The sequence below is a fragment of the Gorilla gorilla genome, chromosome 4 (genome assembly GCF_029281585.2).
Source record: "Gorilla gorilla gorilla isolate KB3781 chromosome 4, NHGRI_mGorGor1-v2.1_pri, whole genome shotgun sequence".
In the NCBI taxonomy this organism is placed as follows: Eukaryota; Metazoa; Chordata; class Mammalia; order Primates; family Hominidae; genus Gorilla; species Gorilla gorilla.
Window position 1 is genome coordinate 151,794,116 of NC_073228.2, and position 6,184 is coordinate 151,800,299.

The 6,184-nt window shown below is 39.3% G+C and overlaps 1 pseudogene; it reads left to right on the plus strand.

Moving 5' to 3' along the window:
- The first annotated feature begins 262 nt into the window (after positions 1-262).
- LOC101140018 (elongation factor 1-gamma-like) lies at positions 263-1,491 on the plus strand (annotated as a pseudogene).
- Positions 1,492-6,184: the final 4,693 nt, after the last annotated feature.

The window sequence follows — 6,184 nt, forward strand, 5'->3', positions numbered from 1 at the left end:
CCCGGGAGGCGGAGGTTGCTGTGAGCTGAGATCTTGCCATTGCGTTCCACCAGCCTGGGCGACAAGAGTGAAACTCTGTCTCAAAAAAAAAAAAAAAAAAAAAAAAAAAAGATGTTTTCGTTTACTTTGCTTACTTTGCTGCAGCGTGGAGAGCCCTACCCGCTTTCTCTGCGAAATCACCAAGGCAGCTGGGAGCCTGAACACATGTCCTGAAAACCGGAGGGCGGGTGTATGATGAGCAGGCCCTCATTCTGCTTGGTAATGCGGGGCTCAGATTCGCGTCCTCTACGCTCACTTTTACTTTGGCCAAACCAACTGTACCCCTGAATTTCCTTCCCACAATGTTCTAGCATTTAAGGGTGATGATGGATTCTCTGTGTGGGAGAGCAATGCTATTGCCACCTAAGTGAGCAATGAGGAGCTGTGGGGAAGTGCTCCAGAGGCAGCAGCCCAGGCTGTGCAGTGGGTGAACTTTGCTGATGATAGCCAGTACCAGGGTGTTCCGACCTTGGGCAAAATGCACCATGACAAACAGGCCACCCAGGATGCAGGGGAAGAGGTGAGGTGAAGTCTGGGGCTGCTAGATGCTCACTTGAAGATGAAGACTTTTTCTGGTGGGTGAGCGAGTGACATTGGCTGACATCATAGTTATCTGCACCTTGTTATGACTCTATAAGCAGGTAGGTTCTAGAGCCTTCTTTCTACCAGGCCATTCCCATTATCAACTGCTGGTTCCTCACCTACATTTACCAGCCCCAGTTGCAGGCTGTCTTGGGTGGAAATGAAACTGTGTGAGAACATGGCCCACTTTGATGCTAAAATATTTGCAGAGAGCCAGCCTAAAAAGGATACTCCACGGAAAGAGAAAGGTTCACTGGAAGAGAAGCAGAAGCCCCAGGCTGAGCGGAAGGAGGAGAAAAAGGTGGCCACCCCAGCTCCTTAAGCGGAGATGAAGGAATGTGAGCAGCCCAAGAACACCTTTGAGTTGGATGAATTTAAGCACAAGTACTCCATCGAGGACACACTCTGAGGCAATGACATGTTTTGGAGAGCACTTTGATAAAGACGGCTGGTCCCTGTGGTACTCTGAGTATCGCTTCCCTGAAGAACTCACCAGACCTTCATGAGTTGCAGTCTCATCACTGGAATGTTCCAGCGATTGGACGAGCTGAAGAAGATGCCTTTGCTAGTGTCATCCTCTTTAGAATCAACAATAGCAGCTCCATTTCTTGAGTCTGGGTCTTCCAAGGCCAGGAGCTTGCCTTTCTGCTGAGTCCAGATTGGCAGATGGATTCCGAGTCATATAAAAGGCAGAAACTGGATCCTGGAAGCAAAGAGACCCAGACACTGGTTGGAGAGTACTTTTCCTGGGAGGGGGTCTTCAAGCATTTGGGCAAAGCCTTCAGTCAGCACAAGACCTCCAAGAGAACATTTTTTTTTACCATTGCCAAGCAGCCTGCACCTGCCCTTCACGAAGATGGGAATCATTAAAGGAAACTGAACATTGACAATAAAAAGATGTTTTCGTTCAACGGCTCATCAGCTATTTAGAACCCCATTCTATTGTTTCCCTGAGTGTAATCCAGATTTTGTTTTCACACTTCCAAAGGTGAGTGGTTCACTAGGGCAACTTACCAGGTGCTAGATAGCATGGACTCTGAAATCAGACGAAAGTTGGTTTGGATGCTGCCTCTGCCAAATCTTTGACTGTGATATCTTGGACAAGGAATTTAAGCTAAGGGTCTTTTTTTTTTTTTAATGTGAAATGGGAATTATAACACCTAGCTCTCAGACCTGTTAAAAGACTCACATATGATGATGCATGTAAACAGAAAATAGCACAGCCTTTGGCACAGAGAATATGTTAACATATAATAGATCTAAAATTTTTCCATTTTTAATTGAAAAAAGTACAATTAAAAAAGAATTATTTAATTGAAAAAGCATTCTTCTCAATTACAAGATTCTTTTCTAATTAAGAAGAATTTTAATTTAATTTTCAAGTAAAAAACAATTATTTTCAATTAAAGAAGAATCCTGTAATTAAACAAGAATTCTTTTTCAATTAAAAAAGAATTTTTAATTAAAAATACAAGAAAGATTCCACCAGTCTTTGATTGGTGAAATATTTCTTAATCGTTTTGGCTGAAAGTGTCTTTCTGTAATTCCCAAGCATTGGCCATAGTTATTGCTCTTGGACCTGGCCAACAAGTGTAATCTATTTTCCCATTATAGCTCTCCAATCATTAAATCTTCTCCCCTCCACGGTAAGCATCTCAATTTCTTCAAACTTTCCTTAAAGAACATGCTTTTAAGACCCCTCTCTATCATTGTTGCTACTTTTTTGATTTCACTCCAAGGTGTCCCTATTCATCCAGAATGGAGAAGGTGGAATTTGATCTGATAGTTGAAGGATTATTGGATTTTATGGAATATATTCAGAGACTTTAGTCTGTTTGTGGATCATCTGAGGTCAGGAGTTTGAGATCAGCCTGGCCGACATTGTGAAACCCCCTCTCCACAAAAATACAAAAATTAGCTGGGCGCCGTGGTGCTTGCCTGTAATTCCAGCTACTCGGTAAGCTGAGGCAGGAGAACCACTTGAACCCAGAAAGCAGAGGTTGCAGTGAGCTGAGTTCATGCCACTGCATTCCAGCCTGGGAGACAGGGCGAGAATCATCTCAAAAAAAAAAAAAAAATCAATTATATTCATTTGACAGCAAAGATTCCTCAATGTGTTTGGAGTGGGTGTCAGACATGATCAGATGGTCATTTTGGTGCATTATTCATATGGTGGGTGTAAGGGAAAAGAGAGAGAAATAAGGGAATCGTTCATGTGTATTAATTGAGAATCAATATTAATAGTAGTGTGACTTGGAGAAAGGTACAGATTTGAGGTCTATGTTAGCTATTTACAGGAATTATTTTAACTTTCCCTATTTCCTAGAATATCAGATATGAATATACTTGTCCACTTTTCTCCTTTTAAAACAAATGCTTATTAAATGTCAATTTTTTTAAAAACAGAGCATTGTTTATAAATGCCAGGACTTTAGTCTGTTTGTGTTGTTACAAAGGAATACCTGAGGCTGTAATTAAGAAGGAAAGAAGTTTATTTGGCTCGCAGCTTTGCAGGCTGTACAAGAAGCACGACACCAGCATCTGCTTCCAGTGAGGGCCTTAGGAAGCTTCCACTCATGAGGGAAGGTGCAGGGGAGCAAGTATCACATGGTGAGAGATGAGGGAGAGGAGGAGGAGCCAGGCTCCTTTTAACAGTCATATCTCACAGAAATGAATAGAGCAAGAACTCCTTCATTATCGTGAGGACAGTTCATGACAGATCTGCCTCCATGACCCAAACACCTTCTACCCGGCCCCACCTCCAACATTAAGGATCAAATTTCAACATGAGATTTGAAGGGGACAAAACTCAACTAGATCATGCAAGGAATTAAAAAAAAAATCAAAATTAAAACATTAGGGATGTTTATAGTTTGGGACAATGTGATTTTAAAAAAGCTTCATAGAACATGGGGCATTTGAACTTTACTTATAAGGATGGTTATGTATTAATTATGTATTTAATTAATTATGTATTTATTTAATTATGTATTAATTACACATTAATTAATTACGTTTTTCTTTTGTCTTATTTGACAAAAGAAAAGAAGACATTCCAAGTGGAAAAAACAAGGTGAGCAAAGGAAGGTGGAAAGACTAGGTTACAGTCAGGGAAAATTTTATTAGTTTACAGTTGTATTGTCTAATACTGTAGCCACTAGCCATATATGAGCACTTAAAATTAGTTAAATCAAATTAGAAATTCATTTCCACAGCCACAGTAGTCACATTCCAAGTGCTTATAAGTTGTATATAGCTAATCGCTAGTATACTGAACAGCACAGCTATAGAACATTTTCATCATTACAGAAAGTTCAATTGAGTAGTGCTGGGCTAAAGAATGATGCTGCGTATAGAGAGTAAGAGATTATCAGATTTACACACACACACACACACCAGATTTGGAGTCTGAATTTTATTGTGTTGGTGTATCAACATCTGTTTTGGTTAAAAGAAACAAGATGTAACTTAAACTGGCTTAAACAACAAATGGAGTTTATTAGCTCAATTATCTGAAAAGTCCAGAAATAACCTCGGCTTCAGAAATAGCTGCTTCAGAGTTTCTGCTGAGCTTTTATTTGATTTTCTCTTGTCTTTTTTCTTCTATGTTTTGGCTTTATTCTCAGGCTGGCTTTCCAATATAGAAAAACAGCTGAAGTAGTTCTAGGTCTCAAGCTCCCAAATGACATTGTCTTTGTTTTATGTTGCTATAACAAACTACCTGAGACTGGGTAATTTATAAAGAACAGAAATGTGTTGGCTCGCAGTTCTGGAGGCTGGGAAGTCCAAGACTGAAGGATTGCACCTAGAGAGGCTCTTCCTCTTGCACCATCACATGGTGGGAGGTATTGTGTGGGTGAGAGAAAGAAAGAGAGAAAATGAGAGAGACAGAGAGACCGCCAAACTCACTTTTATAACGAATCCAGTCTTCTGATAATAAACCCACTCCTGTGATAACAACATTAATCTATTTATAAGGAAAGAGCCTTCATGACCTAATCACCTCTTAAAGGTCTCACCCCTCAACACTGTTGCATTGGGGTTTAAGCTTCCAACACTTGAACTTTGGGGGACACATTCAAACCACAGCGCACATGATTCAGAAGAGAGCTGCTCTTCTTCTTCTTTTTTTTTTCTTTTTTTTGACGGAGTTTTGTTCTTCTTGCCCAGGCTGGAGTGCAATGGCACAGTCTCGGCTCACTGCAAACTCTGTCTACCGGGTTCAAGCAATTCTCTTGCCTTAGCCTCCCAAGTAGCTGGGATTACAGGTGCCCACCATCATGCCCAGCTAAGTTTTTTTTATATTTTTACTAGAGATGGGGTTTCACCATGTTGGCGAGGCTGGTCTTGAACTCCTGACCTCAGCTGATCCACCCGCCTCAGCCTCCCAAAGTGCTCTTCTTCTTGATCTTGACAACAGGAAAATAAATTCCTGCACCTTTTTGAACTTGCCCCATTTATGTCCCTGCCCACTCCTGCACTGTTTTGCTATGGCCAAGGGAGTGTCATGTACTGACTGATGCCTGACACGATCAGCGTGGCATGAGAGATAGGATAATGTAGATGGGCTTAGGCTGGTCTGGGTCAATCTTTGACGTGAGGGTGGAGTCAGTTCTACCCATAAGCCATCTGGGTGCCACCCAGCCTGGGTGGGGTTAAATGGGGCTCTTTTTAAAAAGCAATTCCTGTTGCAATTCCCAATACGAAATCATTATGTAATTTTATTTTTTTAAATAACAAATCTTTATTTGACTTGATTAGGTTTGAAAAACTTTAAACTGTAATACAGTTAAAACAGAGAAGAGATACAGCAAAGAATAACCAGAATTGCCTTTTTTTATAAAAAGTGTTATGATTTTATTTAAAACATAAATTCACAGAAGATAATTAAGTTCAAAACTTTAAGGAATGATTTGTAAGGCACTTAACACACAATATACATACTGCTATAAAAAGAATATTAAAATCCATGCACCACATAGTCAAATAAAATCTTCATTATCTTATTGCTACTCTCTAAACTACTCTTGTGACAAAACAAATGAACAAATAAACAAATTGTAAAAGTTATTAAAAACATCACCAAGCAAACAAACAAACAAAAAGCCTTCAAACTAGAGATCTTAGAGTCAGCTATGAAAATGATCAACTTGTCATGAAAAAAATGGTTTGACACATTATGAATGAAATGAACCACATTAAACCTGTGTAAAATTAGTCATATCTTAATTGATGGCTAATCATCACTAACAAAAAAAAGGAGAAAAGCTAAAATTCCATATAAATATATATGGAACTTGACAATGATCTCAATGAACATTTTCTCCCTATAAAATGTTATCACTAACATATTAATAAATCTTATTTTGCATAATGACAATGTGAAAATAGTAGAACACATACTTCCCATAAAAAGTGACATGTTACTTTCTATAGAAATAACCATTAATGACCATCCTATTGCAAAACTAGCAAGATCAGGAAGTCTGGTTTTAGAATGATCTTGTTATCTCTTTCGCTCTCTTATTCTTAACATCTTTTTTCCTCTTTTTCCCTCAAAGGT